Source organism: Mustelus asterias, chromosome 25 (genome assembly GCF_964213995.1).
Source record: "Mustelus asterias chromosome 25, sMusAst1.hap1.1, whole genome shotgun sequence".
Taxonomy (NCBI): domain Eukaryota; kingdom Metazoa; phylum Chordata; class Chondrichthyes; order Carcharhiniformes; family Triakidae; genus Mustelus; species Mustelus asterias.
Window position 1 is genome coordinate 26,451,758 of NC_135825.1, and position 18,565 is coordinate 26,470,322.

The following is an 18,565-nucleotide window of genomic DNA, read 5'->3' on the forward strand; positions in this document are numbered from 1 at the left end:
TTGTATAATGGGTGCCTGGACTTGCAAATAATTTCTGACACATGATAGTGAGTAACTTGGGTAACTCACAGCTACACATGATGGTACATGCACATTTGCTTTTCGTTCATTATGAAAAGGGAAATGTTTACGACTGAATCATGTTCAAGGTACTATCTGGACTGCTGTAGTGATGTGACCTCTACCATAAGGCACAGGTTGGAGGCAACCATATTACATTCAGTTCTAATAACTGGGGCAGCCAGGTGGCACAATGGTTAGCACTGCTGCCTCACAACGCCAGGGGTGCGGGTTCGATTCCCAGCTTGGGTCACTGTCTGTGCAGAGTTTGCACATTCTCCTAGTGTCAGCGTGAGTTTTCTCCGGGTGCTCTGGTTTCCTCCCACAGTCTGAAAGACGTGCTAGTTAGGTACATTGACCCAAACAGGTGCCGGAGTGTGGCGACTAGGGGAATTTCACAGTACCTTCATTGCAGTGTTAATGTAAGCCTTACTTGTGACTAATAAATAGACTTTAATAAAGACATTGCACCAGAAGCACAGTACTTTTTTGAGCTCATAACAATGAACAAATAAAATAATCTCTATTTAATAATAAATTTCAATGATAGCTTCAAAGTTTTTTTTTGTTTTTCAGAAACAAATAGATTGTTTGAGTGCGAAAGAAGCTCAGTATTATTTGGCTGCTGAAAAATCAAGGAAAATTATGCAAATTATGCATTTTGTGACTGAATCTATCTTCAGCTTTATGGAGTCAACATTCTGCATAAAAATCATGGGCCATAACTTCCGACCTCTCCAGTGTCGGCTTAAGGGTATAACCCAAAGATGTGCTTGATACCCCGCCCCTGGAATGTCACAGGTAAGGGATTACATAGCAATTGCTCAGAAGTGCAAACTTGCTGGGAACCATCTGAAAGTGTAATTTAATTCGCAAACTTCGGATGGTTCCGACATCAATATATGTTCAGAAAAAGTTAGAATTAAAACCTCTCCAAACTTATGGGTGACTATAATAAAAACGCAGATTGAGGCTCCCCTCTCCCATTCTTCTGCGCTCTGGGATTCCCAACACCGAGAAGATTCCCCCTGCCATGTGAGCACCATAGTACTCCCCACGTTGCCAACCCACCAAGGGATTCCTCTCCCCCCCCCCCCCCCCCCCCCCCCGCCCCCAACCCCACCCCGCCTCCGCATCACCAACTCAACCCAATGCCCTTTTGCAAACCTGACCCAATCTCCCCCCTACCATAGGTTTGACACCCTAATGCTTGACCAGATCTAACACCAGCTCCCCCACTGAAGCCAACCCCCATCTACCCAGCCCAAGCAGATCCTACCCCCCCATCCAATTCAATCCTCCCCCACTGCAAGCCCGACATCACCCTACCTGACTTGACTCGAACCCCCCTCTTGGGGTGAGAGGGGGGGTTCGAGTCAAGTCAGGTAGGGTGATGTCCCCTCCACCAACTTCCAGACCCCCGGACTTCCAATCACCCCCAGCGAAATTTACAAAGGTAATTGGGCACAGAGTGGCAATTTGATCACGCTCGCCACTCCGAGGAAGTTACGGCCTATTATATCGGTTCAAATTAATTTGAGAAAAACTGAGGCTGCCAAGTAAAGCTTTCAAAGCAGGTGTCAAAAAGGAAAAGGATAAAACATAATTGTTGTGAGATAGGTCAAATTTTACTTTGTCTAAATTCTTCTTTTGAACATTGGGCTTTTCATAACTGAGGAGAAAATAGCAGATTTTTTAAAAAGGCGTTTTGAGTGATTCAGTTGATGCTTCAATAAAGGGTGACAGTGTGCTGAATAATACACTCCTTTATCAAGAGAATTCGCTGTTCTGTGAACTATAACATGGAGTGTGATGACATTTTGTGCTTTTGCCGATGTCATCAGTTTGCAGTAATAAAAAAGTCGGAATCCCACCTGCATTATTCCAACAACAATGGAAAATGCAATTACAGTCGCTAATGAGCTAACTAGATTATAGAATCTCTACAGTTCAGAAGGAGGCCAATTGGCCCATCGAGTCTACACCAACTCACCATCTTACCCAGGCCCATAACCCACACATATTTATCCTGCTAATTTCCCTAACCTACACATCCTGAGACACTAAGGAGCAATTTAGCATGGCCAATCCACCTAACCTGCACATCTTTGGAGTGCGGGAGGAAATCGGAGCACCCGGAGGAAGCCCACGCAGATATGGGAGAATGTGCAAATTCCACGTGGGCAGTGACCCAAGCCAGGAATCAAACCCAGGTCCGTGGCGCATGTAAGGCAGCAGTGCTAACCATTGTGCTGCCCTAAGAGAATTGGGATCCCTGATCTACAAGGCCAACGCTCTAATCACTGAGCCATGAAGGTAGCTCACAGTAACGATATACCCTGAAGGATAATACGCTTTCAGAGTGAGAATCAGTACAGGTAGGGAATCTGTTTTTAATTAACAATTAGGTGGGTATTAAAAATGCAGTGAGACCTCAAGTCTTAGCTTTGCAGTTAACACTTCGTTGACTGCTGCTACTGATTGTGTAAATGCAGAGGAACCTTGTGGATCCTGTTTCTTCAGCAGGACTCTCCTCTGATTCAGAGGGTTCTTTGGATTGATTTTTTTTCCTGACCATTATCCAGGGGCATGAAGTCTCTGAGACAGATGGACATTGTGATGTCTGTTGGAGACTTCAGTGGGATAACATAGCCTACTGCACACCATTGCATCCAGGAGTTCACAGATGCACTATTCCAAAGGGCTGGGAATTATCTCCTTCACACAGGATGCCCAGAGTCAAATATATATGGCTTATGGATAGCCTGTGCTCATGCATCAGAAAGTGATCCTCCCAGTTACTCATCATATATTGAGATTATTGCTTGAAATGCGCAATAGCATTGTCTAGTTTTGACCTTGTGGAAGCATGCTACCTTTGATGAGAAGCAAACCTCAATTAGCTCCTGCATTCGCTAGGCAGACCTGTAGCACACTGGACCAAGGTTGGTCTTACTGCTGCTATATCCACCCTGGCCGACCTCATGAGGTCATTGGACCTTTTGTGGCAGTGGGACCAAAACCTTTTCACCACAGCCATACTGTTGACTTCTTTGGCCATCTCCTCCCACGCAACAAGAGTCTGGCCGGATCCCTCCTCTTGTCAGACGTTGACCTGAACTGGTGACATTGATCATAAACTACATTTAGGCTGATATCAAGGCAATCCTTGCTGAATCTGGGGCTAGTCTGTCCTTTCTGGAAGGCCTCTCCTCTTGCTCCAATTGCACAGGCATCAATTTGTAACAAATGGACAACTCAAAAATGCCTAAAAGTGGGAGATTGTTGATTATTTAAATTTCTGCCACCAATGAAGAATGGTATGGTTTGCCCTGTTTTAAATGCATTTCCCTGGCCAGACTGGAAACTGCACAAATCTTCTCTCTGTATAATGTATCCACTGCATTGCTCATTTAATGGATCACCTGACTAGTGCTAAGGGGTCCTTTCATAGCCAGCCATGACGCTGTTCCGGGTCACGGCCTGTAGCCTCCAATACTAGACACCCACCATCCATTGGGTGAGATGAAAGGTCTGTAACCTGCCCTTGCTACTAATTGGCAGCAAATAACGTATGATTGGGAAGCTCAGACATTGGGCCTGCATGTTGGAGCGCCACCAACCTCCGGGTGCAGAACCCGCCATCGACGCACCACCGTATTATTCAGCCGAGTGAATGTTGACATGTTGATCCAGGGTTTTCCCATTATAAAATGTTATTTCAGTTAAGCAGCTTGACAGTGACGTTTTCTATAATAGGAAGTCACCCACAATACTTTAGACAATACATGGACATGGTTGCAGATTCACACACTGCAATTGCAACAGCTGCTAAGAGAATGTACTTTTCCTTCATAGTAACGGAGACTTCAGGCAATCACCAGTTGATAGGTCATCTAACTATTTATTTAAAAGCAGAAAACTATCTACAGAAACTATATACAGATACAGAGTGCAGCAAAAACAGCCATATTCCTCCTATCACCTCAGTCCAAGAAAGAAGTGCTGTTTAAAACCGATGTTTTCTATTAGGTTGGGCACACTCTTATCTCATTGGATGGAATGACATGTTGGGGCCATGTTATCAGCTCGTCACGCCGGTCGATCGGCGTGGCACGTCTGTAGGATCGCGAGAGGGGCAAAAAACCTGGTTTGTGCCTGGTTTCTCGCCTCTTGCGATGATACCGTCCCTGAACTGCTGGCACGTTCACACCAGGAAGGGTGCGATGCTGATTTTAATATTCAAATCTGAATTTAAATATTATTAGTGAGCCCAGAATGCAATTGTCTGGACCCACTTGCCTTAACGGCCTCGTCGGTGTAGGTCCTCACTGGCAAGGATCACGTATGGTCCCCAGCAACAGGGACCAGACACGTTGGCCTCACCGGGGAACCAGTGGCCATTGAGGCCCCCGGGGTGGTCAGTGGCAGGGGGGCAAGTGACCCTTGGGCAGTGCCAGACTGGCATCCTGGCAGTGCCCACCAAGTACCTGGCACTGCCAAGGGATGGGGCCCAAGGGCGGAGACAGGACCTGAAGGGTAGGCTGTGCACAGGGAATGGCACACTCTGCAAACTGGGATCATCAGGGCGGTGAATGGGCACGGATCGGCCAGGGGTGTTGAATGAGGACAGCGATTGGCTGGGGTGCTTGGGTGAACAAGGGCGGCGATTGGCGGAGCGGTATCAGGGGGGCTGCGATCAGGGAAGGAGGGGCCATGATCGGGGGGGGGGGGACGATTGGGGGGGGGCTATTGGGGAGATGCTGTCCTGCGGAGTGGGGGAGTGACAATCTCCCAAGGCATGTGTGTACACACAGTGCATTGGGATATCAGGTGCATGCAGAATGGCTCCCTCTAACATTCAGCAATAGGCTTGCCGGCATGAATAGACTCCGTCCACTCCTCCTACAGGCGTGAATCACACCTTGCCTCATTATTTTCTCTAAGTGACATAAGATAGCGCCTCAGAACTCGCCCAAAAAATGGACTTGATTCTCTCCCGTTTTCACGTTCGTTAGGCATTCAGAATTATTTTGGTAAGATTGCCCCCGTTGTCTCTGTGATTGCACCTCAAAGAGTGCTCGCCACAACCTCCTGCTCCTCAAAATAGTTTATTCCCACAAAAGGAGGAAGAGTCATTTATGGCCAGAATGCGGCCACTCTGGTCATTGGATCCTTGCTGGTATATTGTAGGCAAAATCAGTAATGAAGAAAATTGTACTGATAGGGTGTGGAGATTGGAACCTATCATTCACGAGAGTTCTGCATTTAACATGAGCTGATCAGTGTAATAGTATTAGCTATAAATGTTTTATACACTAATCTCAACATGCCAAACGATGCAATTGGGTTCATTTATAAATATAATTTTTGTCCCATTTGAGGCCGACACAGATTTCCATTGTTTTGTTTTTACTGGCAAATTATTTATTTACCTGGTGCAAATGATGGAAATTTAATTCTCTAGGAGTTACACATGTATTTGGGTTCGGTCACATGTGGCATTACATTGCTTTTGATTAAGTCATGTAAACCCCCATGAGGTGGAGAAGTTGTTGACCTTTGAGTGTGGCTTGGCCGGGAGACAAACACACACTGTGAGCTGGCTGCTGACTCGTGCAGTCTCTGTGAGTTTGCGAGACAGGTTCGAACAGAAACAAATTCATAGAAGCAGATTTTCTGTGTTTCTATCTGAAATGCTTGTTGGATGTTGCTGGAGCTCCATCTTGCTCTATTGTGACTATCTGAGAAGGGTAATCAACTATCCAAAAGTATAGATGACCAGGCCTAAATAAATGTTCTTCAAGGAAAGCAACATCAAAAATGTTTTAACAGAGTGAAGGGATATGATTCTGCTTATATGTTGCAATTCAACCTCCGAGTGATAGTCTGCAATGTTCTCCTGCTTTTAAATGCATCAGCCATTCTATAGCAAATTTTGAAACCACTTTTTATTTCATCTTATTTTGTAATGCTTAAAGGTCGATGTAATGATGCACTTTCATAGACTTCATTAGAAACTCAAAAAGGATTCTTAACAAGAAGAACTATATAGCAGCCACACAGCTGCACCTAGACCCCTACAGGTCTCCTGCCTCAGAGAGGGCTCCACTCCCTGGGGTGATTACCCACTCTGCATCCTAATTAGTCCATCAAACCAGGTGACCCTTACTCTGCTGTTTTGCCCTGAAAGGCACAGTCACCACAATCTATCTGTGTCATGGTCTTGGAAAAAAGAATCGGCAATTTAGGGTTGAGATGAGGGGACATTTCTTCATGTGGAGGGCTGTGAATCTTTGGAATTGTCTATCCCAGAGGACTGTGGACATTTGATTGTTTGGGATATTCAAGACAAAGAACTATAAATCTTGGGAGACCAAGGGAATCAAAGGGAACTGGGGTTGGGATGGACAAATAGAACTGAAGCAGGAGATCATCTATGATTTTATTGGATGGTGAAATAGGAGTGGAGATACTCCTACTTCTTATGTCCTTATTGTCCGCGTGTGCAATTCAATTGTCATCAGCTACAATGTCTCCTCAAAGAGCAAATTTGTTCAATCAATCCCCAATGCAGGACATTCTGGAGGAACACCTTTGATGTCATAGTTGAACCCCTCATTCTGTATTTTAGATGATATCCAGCAACAAATGGCATTCATTCCAACCTGAGACGGGATGCCACCACAGCACAGCTAACCAACATTCTTAAATCCAGGTTAGTGTTAGGCATCGTCATTATACATAAGGTTTGACTTTACAGCATGGTACAACATGGGGCGGCACGGTGGCACAGTGGTTAGCATTGCTGCCTCACAGCACCAGGGACCCGGGTTCAATTCTTGCCTTGGGTCATTGTCTGTGTGAAGTTTGCACGTTCTCCCCGTGTCTGCATGGGTTTCCTCTGGGTGCTCCGGTTTCCTCCCACATTGCAAAGATGTATGGGTTAGGTGGATTTCCCATGCTAAATTGCTCCTTCGTGTCAGGGGGACTAACTAGGGTAAATTGCAGGAAATTCTGGAGGAACACCTTTGATGTCATAGTTGGGGTTATGGGGATAGGGCCTAGGTGGGATTGTGGTTAGTGCAGACTCGATAGGCCAACTGGCCTCCTTTTGCACCGTAGGGATTCTATGTTTCTATGAACAGTTAAACATTCCTTGCTGGCACCTGTTAGTCCACAATGGAATTAACCCACATGCATCAACAGAATGAAGGACAAGCTTATGCTGGTATGAAATGCATGGTCATTTAAAGTCAGTTATTAGGCAGATCTGCTTAAAGTACTGAAAGCCAGGTAACAGAAGGAAGTCTGTTTTATTGCAAACAGACAAAAAAAAGCAAATTTGCCATTATGTTTGTAAAGATGTCGCTCATTGCTCTCCCCTAATTCATATTAATGCACAGGGTTTAAACGCATCCTGGAGTTTTTGGGTGAGGATGGTATCCCTGTTAAAAACAGACTTTAAGAAAGTGAGCTTACATCTCAGTTGAGACTGCCAGCTTCTCAATTCCAGACAGCAGCCGAGGAAATCAGCTGGTCTCTAAGGTCTTGCAACCCTCCAACCCAACCCAATATGGCCGACATTTAAGTGTGGCCATGGGTCAAGCGACGAGGTTCCCTGCTGAGTGGGAGAGTAGATTCCTGGTAGCGCTGGCAAGGATAGGGTTCCAACTGTAACCTTCACTGCTCCACTTGTCTTCAATTTCCACTGCTTTACAGCCTGGTTTACATCATTAGATTGAAGGAAAATCCAGTCCCCATTGCTTCAGTGATTTTTTCCAATGACTCTTTCTAAAAGTATGCTGAGAATAAATGATTGAGGAATAAAATCTCAATAAGAGCCCATATAATGCATTTATTTGCTATTCAATAAGCACTTAAATGTATTTGGTTGAAAAACATCCTCACTTAAGCCAGAATGAGTGCAGAAGCAGTGGGGTGTGAGAGAGAAGATGGATGAAAGGACATGGATCAATAGATGCAATGCAATTAACTATTGTCAAAGTGATCCTTGATCTTTGCCCCTTGAAACAGGCTAAATTCAAAATGTATGTGCATATATGCATCTGTCCACCATTAATCTCTTTGTCTTTATATGTCCATGATTACAGGAATATATAATCCTATCAAATCACTGTTAACATATTGTAATGGATTGAAAATGTTTAGTTCCAGACAACTAAGAGAGACACAAGAATTTCTAATAAAGAAAGGAAACATTCAATGATAAACACTGAAGACAGTTTCTTAGGAAGGGTGGATGCATGATCCATCACATCCTATTTTTAGCCTCTCCATTTCAACAGAACAATTTATCTTCCAATTTTAAAGAAGGCTTTCTGGAAATAGACACTGCAAAGACTTCTGTGTAAATGAAAGCTGGTAAAGGTTAAAAGGCAAACTCCATTATCTTCAGTGCTGCTTTTCTTTAATTAAGTTCAGCCTAACTCTGAAAAATAGATCAAATGAAAGAGCAAATACACCATTGTCCACAGTTGCTGTTATTTTCAATGGATTTGAAATAGAGATGGTACTGAAGTGATTCAGCATCTTGTGAAACACAGATTCGTAAAAAGGTACATTCTTGAGTGTTACTGTGAATTAAATATAATAGGCTGGATTATATAGCGCCCTGTCCCCGCAACCCCGAGCTAAAAATCAAGGAAGAAACATAGTGGCACAGTGGTTAGCACTGCTGCCTCACAGCGCCAGGGACCTGGGTTCAATTCCAGCCTTGGGCAACTGTCTGTGTGGAGTCTGCACGTTCTCCCCGTGTCTGTGTGGGTTTCCTCTGGGTGTTTCAGTTTTCTCCCACAGTTCAAAGATGTGCAAGTTAGATGGATTGGCCAGGCCGATTAGTGTCCCTTAGTGTCCCAAGATGTGTAGGTTTAGATACATTAGCCATGGTAAATGTGTCGGATTACTGGGATAGGGCCTGGGTAAGATACTCTGTCAGAGTTGGCGCAGACTCGATGGGCCAAATGGCCTCCTTCTGCACTGTAGGGATTCTATGATTCTACGATCCCAACAGCTGCCCTGCAGCAATGTAATGCTGGGAGCAACGTTGGTTGCTTTAAGGTGAACCCTCTGCCCTCTCTCAGTACCAATCCCTCCCTTAGAGATCTGCCCACCAATCGGAATAGCTGGCAGCTCTGTAATCCCAGCACTACCACCAGGATAATTGGCCATTGCTGGGACTACAGCAGCCCTAACATGCCAGGAAGCCTAGGTAAGTCCGGCATCTAGATCTAGGCCTGCGAACCTTTCACAGCAAGCGGGGGAGGTGGGGAAAGGTGCAGAGTGCTCAACTGAAGAGGTCAGATAGAAGTTTAGATTGGGGGATGACCTAGGGGATGCCTCTGATTACCATGGTGATCTGCATTGGGGCATTACCCCCTTGCCCTATACCCACTTACACCACTAAAATTGCCGGGTGTTCCCGCAGGGCATGGGCCACCCCTGCTGAGAGTAAAATACCAGCAGTAGGATGATTCCCACAAGTGGCCATTAATTGGTGGCCTTCAAATGCCCATGGGCTGGCAGGCCACCTGACACCACCAATCAAATTTCAGACAGGCTGGGAGCAGATGGGTGGGAGACAGGAAGCTCACTGGCTGGATTTTACAAGCGAACCTGGAAGATATGATAGACTGATTTTACCAAGAACCAGCTTTCCAAACTACATCTTCCAGTTAACGTTTTTCACAATGTTGGCTTTCTGGAAAGAAAGTAATTGACACAAAGGGCAAACATAATATCAAAATTGCTGCCGCATAATGACAAGTTTGTATCCTGCTTTAATCTGTTTAGATTCAAACCTCAAATTAATATGCTAATCAGATGCCCCACATGTGAAGAAATACTGTACAAAAGACAGCAGTTTTTTAAAATCCCACATTTGTAGTAAACTCGTGTTTCCCCCTGTCCTCGCCCTGATCTCACATCATTCTCTTATTTCTTTCCTCTTACTCCTCATAGCTCTCATCCGTGAGACCCCACCTCCTGGCCCTTTGGCCCAAACTCACTCGATTGCTAAAAACCCAACTACCCTTCCTATTTCCCGGGTTGGTCAATATTGTTCCTGATTTTCTCTCCTCAGAAAATGTCCGTCTCTATTTCAAATCTGCCACTATGACACCGTTCCTCACAAAACTAATCCTTCACACATCCGTCCTTTCAAACTATTGACCCAACTCTTTAGCTGTCCAAAGTAATGGACAGATAGGTCGAGAGTAAGAGGGGGAAAGTTTAAAAGCGATGTAAGGGGCAAGCTTTTCATACAGAGTGTGATGAATGCCGGAGGAGATGGTGGAAGCAGATTCTATAACAATGTTCAAGAGGCATCCGGATAGATACATAAATAGGCAGGGAATAGAGGGATATGGACCACGTAGATGCAAGAAAATATTAGATTAGAGAGGCATTCATGTCAGCATAGACTTGGTGGGCCGAAGGGCCTGTTCTTGTGCTGTACTGTTCTGTTTGTTCTTTGTAATCTTGAACAATCTCACCTCCCAAATCAATGGTTACCTTACCATGAACTCCATTTTGGCACCCCTGCACTAAACCTACCACAGTAACAAACTGGCTCTTAGAAATTCACAAAATGATATCCTGTGTGACTGTGACAATGGTAAACTATTTGTCCTTATCCTGTCTGCTCCTTTAAATAAGTTGACTAAACCATCCTCTTCCAATGTCTCTCTACCATCATAGAGCTGGGCAGAACTACTCTCGCCTGCTTCCATTCTTATTGCTATCTATAATATTTTGCTTTTGTATTATTCTTTAATTCGCTGCCACTTATCTTCCGGCTCATCTTGCAGGAGTTCTGCCTTTCGTTCTGGAGGAATTTCCATGTGTCTCTTTTGCCTTCATCGCTTTCCATTCCCCTTCTTTTGTTTCATAGAATCATAGAATCCCTACAGTATAGAAGGAGGCCATTCGGCCCATTGAGTCTGTACTGACCATATCCCACCCAGGCCCTAATCCCATAACCCCACACATCTACCCTGCTAATCCCCCTTTGCACTAGGGTCAATTTAGCATGGCCAATCAACCTAACCCGCACATCTTTGGACTGTGGGAGGAAACCGGAGCACCCGGAGGAAACCCACGGAGACACTGGGAGAAAGTGCAAACTCCACACAGACACTGACCCGAGGCCAGAATTGAACCTGGGTCCCTGGCACTGTGAGGCAGCAGTACTAACCACTGTGACACCCTGCTGCCAATCAGGTATTTAACAAAACTCGTTTCCACAGCCGCATCTCTTATTTCAGCTTATTCCATGCGGATTCTAACTAAAATTTACAGCTTCATGTTTAAGGTCAACACATTATTGCAGATTTTTTAAAAAATCATTCATGGGATGTGGACGTTGCTCGCTAGGCCAGCATTTATTGCCCATCGCTAATTGCCCTCGAGAAGGTGGTGGTGAGCTGTCTATTTGAACTACTGTAGTCCATATGCTGTAGGTATACTCACGGTGCAGTTAGTGATGGAATTCCAGGATATTGACCCAGCAGCAGTGCAGGAACAGCAATATATTTCTAAGTCAGAATGGTGATTGTCTTGGAGGAGAATTTCGAGTGGTTGGTTTTCCCATGTGCCTTCTGCCCTTGTCCTTCTAGATGGTAGTGGTTGTGGATTTGAAAGGTGTTGCCTAAGGAGTTTGGACGGTGCTGTCTAAAGAATATCTTCAAGATATTCCGTCTTTCTCAGACCACTGCTCTTGACACATTCTGAGGGCCAACCTCAATATCATGCACTGTCACATGCATTCTCTCATCCTCCTCAGCAGCACCAACTCACTCTACTTGAAAGCTGTCATGGTCTGCACTTTTGTTTCATTCAACACATCTGGTACTTCACCGAAAAAACTTTTCCTTTCCTTTTTTCCAGGATCGCAAACCCCAAAATCTCACAAAAATCAACACTCCTGACTCTAACCTATCTCCCCCTGATAATTCAGCACTCAGTTCTCTCGCATCCAACTCTATCACTGCCATCAAACCTGCTGACAAGGGTGGTGCTGCTGTGGTTTGGCATACCGACGACCTGTACCTAGTGGGGGTTGAGCTCTCTGATATGTCTTCTGTCTCCTCATGGATAACGACCTCACCACTGAGCAACAAGTCATCATCTCCAAGAACATCACTGATTTCATCTGCTCTGGAGATTTTCTGGACATGGCCTCAAACTTCATAGTCACCCAATGCTTGAACAACCGTGGTGGCACAATGGTTAGCACTGCTGCCTCACAGCGCCAGGGACCCAGGTTCAATTCCACCATTGGATGACTGTCTGTGTGGAGTTTGCACATTCTCCCTGTGTCTACGTGGGTTTCCTCCGGGTGCTCCGGTTTCCTCCAAAAATGTGCTGATTAGATCGATTGGTCATGGTAAATTGCCCCATAGTGTCGGGGGACTAGTAGAGTAAATATGTGGGGTTAGGGGGATAGGGTCTGGTTGGGTTGTGGTCGGTGCAGACTCGATGGGCTGAATGGCCTCCTTCTGCACTGTAGGGATTCTATGATTCGAACTCAATTTTCCTTTCTTCCAAAGACCCACATATAGGAATATCCAGGTAGACCCATCATGTCGAATTTAATAGTGCCCTTCCCCATTGGCAAACTTAGTGGTGGGGGGGCACGTTTAATTGGGCAGGAGGCTGGGAATGTCCCATGTGGGGCCCAAACTGCATGTTTTACAATAAAAATTAGAGGTGTTTTTCCCCCCCCCCTTTCTAACTCTTTCACAACAACTGTGAGTATGAAACTTGCAGAATTGTGTTCAAGTGCAACAAAATAGCACTCTCTTCAAATAGGGTAAAAGCTAAGACAAATACTCACCGACCCAATTTCCTAAACCATGCTTACCTGATTTGTGGAGGGTTACAACCACAAAGCACTATTGTGCAATATACGCCTCAATATATTTACTCTCAGTATAAAGGCCTCTTTTCTGCTCAGGTTCTAGCCACAGACAGCGACCGGAATTCTCTGGCTGTTCACGCCCTGCCGTCGCTACCAGCGAGGGTGGAGAATTTGACGCTCAGCCAAATTCTCGTCAGGATTCTCTGGTCGCTCACTGGCCGCTCACTGCAGTGACCAGAGAATCCTGCTGGCGTGAATGGCATTTGCTTACTACGGGCCGGATTCTCTGATCTCGCTCACAGCTGGGATTCTCCAGTCCCGCTGCTGTGAAGGGAGATTTTGCTAAGGACCAAATTCTCCGTTTTCGCTGGCAGTGGCGTTGAACATGCGAGACTAGAGAATTCCGACTTATAAGTTGAGACTGTCAATAGAAATTTCCTACAAGATAGCATGAGATGGAATAACTAATTACCCTGATAATTACCCAGCAACTTCGTGGGTTCGAGCTTATTCCAGTCATCAAATGGCTGCAGGGCTTTTCAGCAAGATGCACACAGGCTATTCAACAAGGTTACGCCAAAAGTCAAAATCTCCAGCAAGGCTTGTTGGTTCATGCAAAGGGTGTTATGTTTCTTCTCCCAGAAAAAAGTAATCTCCCAGTGGGAAAGAATGAGCAACGTGGAGTAGGATTCCAAACAGGATAAGTACAATTAATAAAGAAAGAATTGAATAATGGATTGACTGTAGGTTCTTTCGACCCTACATACATAACTTTTTAAAACGTCAGTTCGACTGTACTAACAATATTACAAGTGCTGTCCTAAAAATTACAAATGGGTCATGTGAATGTCAGCGCTAGTTTATTTTTTTAAGGCAATTTGAAGCAAATTAGGATAATTTACTTATCAAAACTTAGAAAGTATCGGTGGTATACAGCAATGTGTCAAAGCACAGTGATATTCAGGCCTTAGAGTGCTCAAAAAGGAACATTCTGTGCCCACATGTTTACAGAATAATTCCACGCGCTGAAATGTTTCAAATGTGCCGCAATTTGCAAACAAACCCGACATTCTTCAATTTGGAATACTTGAAGTCTTTTTTTGGAATTCTGCAAGTCCTGGTATTTATACATTAATTTTTATGTATACATTCATCACGTTTCTCGCTATCCACCTCAACAACACAGTGGTACAGGGGTTAGTACTGCTGCCTCACAGCGCCAGGGACCCGGGTTCAATTCCCGGCTTGGGTCACTGTCTGTGCGGAGTCTGCACATTCTCCCCGTGACTGTGTGGGTTTCCTCCGGGTGTTCCGGTTTCCTCCCACAGTCCAAAGATGTGTGGGTTAGGTGGATTGGCCATGGTAAATTGCCCTTTAGTGTCAGAGGGATTAGAATGGTAAATACATGGGATTGCGGGGATATGGCCCTGGTGGGATTGTTGTCGGTGCAGGCTTGATGGGCCGAAAAGTCTCCTTCTGCACTGTAGCGATTCTATGAAACTCTATATACACTGGGAGAGACATGATAATTGAGCCTCTTTACAAATATTCTGTTTATAGCATCTGAATAAGGTTAATGCCTGACTATGTATGGATAATATAAAAGGGAACCGAAAGGATTTCTGTCGGCATGTTTAAAAAGAAGAGAATGTCAGAGGAGAATGTTTATGGACAAAATAGAGATCTACTGCTGGTGGCACGGATATGGCTCAGGGAGTTTGCATTGGTGTTTACCAAGGAGGAAGTCTTTGCCAAAGCTTCAGCAAATGAGGAAGTTGCGGGGTTAAGTTAAAAATAAATATCAGAAAGACGGGCGATACTTCAAGTGGATAAGTTACCCGATGCAATAGGGTGTATTTTAAGTTGTTGAGGGAAGTGAGGGTAGAAATTTAAGATTGTTTGTTTCAAACTTACAGTCCACTTACAGCATGCCAGAGGATTGCATTCTCTTCAGCATGCCAGAGGAAGTATTCTCTTCATTCCTCCACTCTTGCACTGCTCGCCAGTTTCTCTGCCTCCCCAACGTTTGCCCTCCCACCCATCCTCATGCCTCCCCACCCCCATTTTCCAGCACCCCTAGATATTGCACACTTTACCTCTCTGTAGATCAGGTCATGGGTTACTGGTAAGTCCTCCTTTGCCATCTCAAGATTCCAAATATTACATCCTTGTTAAAAAAGTGTTCCCTTTCTGAGTATATAGAAAGATCTGTCCCGTGTCAGGATAGATCATCAGGATTCTCCTTCAGTTGTCCTGTTAATCTGACCTTCATCTCTACCCACCCGATGTCAATTCTCCGAACCAGCATTTCTTCAGCTGGTGTGGACTCAGTGCTCTGGTTTCACATGACGATGTTGCCTGTGACTACTGGGATGGTATCCAACACCTCCCGCCCTTCAGCTGTAAGTCACCCCCTCCCCATCATCACCATTGACCCACCCGGTGTTACCTTCACCCTCTCATCTGTCATCCTTGAAGCTCAACCACCCCCCCCCTCCCCAAGACCCTTCAACCCTTCACATGCCTTCCCTCCTCGATGAGCCCACACCAGTCATAATCTCCATGCTCACCCTCATCCTATCACACATTATTGTTCACTCCTGTTCACTCCGCTTGCCCCAGACAGACTCTCACCCTCCCGCCCTACGACATCCCATTAGCCCCTCCAACAGCCACAGTGCCTTCCTACCAGCAGCACCCTCGGTTTGTCCTCCAAAATTCCACCATCGATCCACGGACCCCTCCTTCAGAATCTTCACCCTTCCACTCACTGTCCCCTGGCTCCCCCCACTCATTGTCCCCTGGTTTACCCCCCTCAGTATCCTCTTCATTCCTCCACTCTTGCACTGCTCGCCAGTTTCTCTGCCTCCCCAACATTTGCCCTCCCACCCATCCTCATGCCTCCCCACCCCCATTTTCCAGCACCCCTAGATATTGCACACTTTACCTCTCTGTAGATAAGGTCATGGGTTACTGGTAAGTCCTCCTTTGCCATCTCAATGCTATGTTGATACAGCCATGGTCTGATAGTTGTAAATTCCCATTGGCAGGGTGGATGATATGCCCAGGTAGGGGGCAAAACTTTCCAGTCGGCTGTTCATGTTAATTCCATTAGCCATCCGGTAATTGGCTCCCCGATGGCCTTACGGGAATGGCAAATAGCCATTATCCTACCATGACAGTCAGGACAGCAGGTTCACATTGACATTTCTCACCATCAGGAAACCTGATTTATTTTCTCTCGTCTTCTCTGCCCTATCCACTATGAACCCTGCTGATAGTGCGGGAGGAAAGTTCCGGACAAAGAGTTGTGGTGAATGAATGTTTTTCAGGCAGGAGAGAGGGATACAATGGGAGTCCCAAAGGTTCAGTACGAGGACCACTGTTGTTTGTGATATTTATTCACAACTTAGGCTTTGGGTCCACAGTTTGAAATTTGCAGATGACGGCCCAAAATTTCCCGTCTCGCCCACCGCAGGAATCATAGCGAGTGGGGCAGAAAATTCGGCAGACCATTTGAAGGTCTGTTGAGCTTGGGCAGGAATTCCCGGCCTTGGGTGAGCACAGCTGGAAAATCCCACCTGACACACATTAAGAACTGGTTAGGGACCAGGAACTTGTTACTTTAAAGTAGACAAAGCTTGAAATTCCGGGCACCCATTAAGAGAATAAAGCTACAATATTCCATGGTTTCAAACAAACAAAATAAACTTTACTATACAAAGTCAGAAAAGTAAAACTTTTCAACATTTATCTTATAGTCTAACATTCAGTGTTAACATGAGGTAAATATCAATTAACAGGAATACGGTGGTCAAACACCCCACACTACGTATCAAATGGTAAATGTGACCAGAACAGATCCCACAGATACCTCAGCAAATCACTGAGATGTTAGTAATCATTGTGAGTTACACAATCTTGTTAAATCTCTCACAAGGGATTACAAGTCCCCATTTTCAAAGATTTAGCCTCTTGATTCTCTCAAAGGCTGTTCTGACGCAAATTGCCTCAATGTCTGCATACTTCCTGATGGTTCAGTCTCTTCTCCTGAGACCACATTACACTGTCTTCCTCAGTCTGCACTCCAGTGCCAACTCATGGGCACAACCCCAGCTTTTTGACCAAGTTGAACATGTGGCCGAATGGCCTACAGAGATTTAACTTTTAGTCTGCTGGAAGATCTTCAATCAAGAAAAACTGATGTTTGGCCAAAGTTGTTTTTTTAAGCATGCTAGTACTTCCTGTGGCCAAGTTGGCTTGAGACTTATCAAAGGACACAATGTGTTAAGGTAAGTCATTACTTGTTCCCAAATAAAATGATGAAGGAGTTGTTCATAGACATTCTGGAGCCAGTGTTTCCTTATATGGGCATTGGAATGTGGGTTATATGCAGTCAGGCATAAACGTGATGGGGTCTCGAATGTGTGCAGGTTAAATGGATTGGCCATGTTAAATTGTCCCTTAGTGTCAGGGGGATAAGCAGGGTAAATAATGGAGTTACGGGGATAGGATTATTATAGGTGCAGGTTTGATGGGCCGACTGGCCTCCTTCTGCATTGTAGGGATTCTATGATTCTATAATTCTCTGACAGTGTGAGGTGATAGAATCAGGAGAGACAGTACATATTAAATCGTACATTGTAAAGGGTGTGCAAGAGGAGACGGACATTGAGGTGTTTGTACACAAACGTTTGAAGGTGGCAGGACGGGTTAATAAAGTACTTGTGTTTCTATGTGTAATGATCTCAGTGAGACCCATGAGGTTGGCCTCTTGGAGTATGAGATCCCTGATTGAGGTAATGATTGCCTCTCCAATCAGGGAATCTCATCTGTGTATATATTGAGGAGTGTCAGGGTACTAACACTCCTGATTCTGACTTTGTACCTGAAGCACTCTTAGGAGTGGAATTGAGTTTGTAAATAAAAGTTGAAGGGACACCAGCTTCCAAGGAATTATTTCAGGGGTTTATAAATGGAAGCAGGAAGTAGTGCTAAAACCAGGAAGTAATGCTAAATTTCTGTAAAACACTCGTTTGGCCCCAGTGGGAGTATTATGTCTAATTCTGGGCAAACCTGATGAAGGATGTCTTAGCTTTGAAGAGGGTACAGAAGAGATTTAACAAAATAGTTCAATGATTTGATTTTGATTTGATTTATTATTGTCACATGTATTAACATACAATGAAAAGTATTGTTTCTTGCATGCTATATAGACAAAGCATACCGTTCATAGAGAAGGAAACGAGAGAGCGCAGAATGTAGTGTTACAGTCATAGCTAGAGTGTAGAGAAAGGTCAACTTAATGCAAGGTAAGTCCAATCAAAAGTCTAACAGCAGCGGGGGAGAAGCTGTTCTTGAGTCAGTTGGTACGTGACCTCAGACTTCTGTATCTTTTTCCCGAAGGCAGAATGTCTGGGTTGCGTGGGGTCCTTAATTATGCTGGCTGCTTTGCCGAGGCAGCAGGAAGTGTAGACAGAGTCAATGGATGGGAGGCTGGTTTGCATGATGGATTGGGCGACATTCACGACCTTTTGTAGTTCCTTGAATGAGGAATTATAGATGAATCAATAGACTGGAGAAGTTTAGGTTGGCATTCTTATAGCAGAGAAGGCTAATATAAGA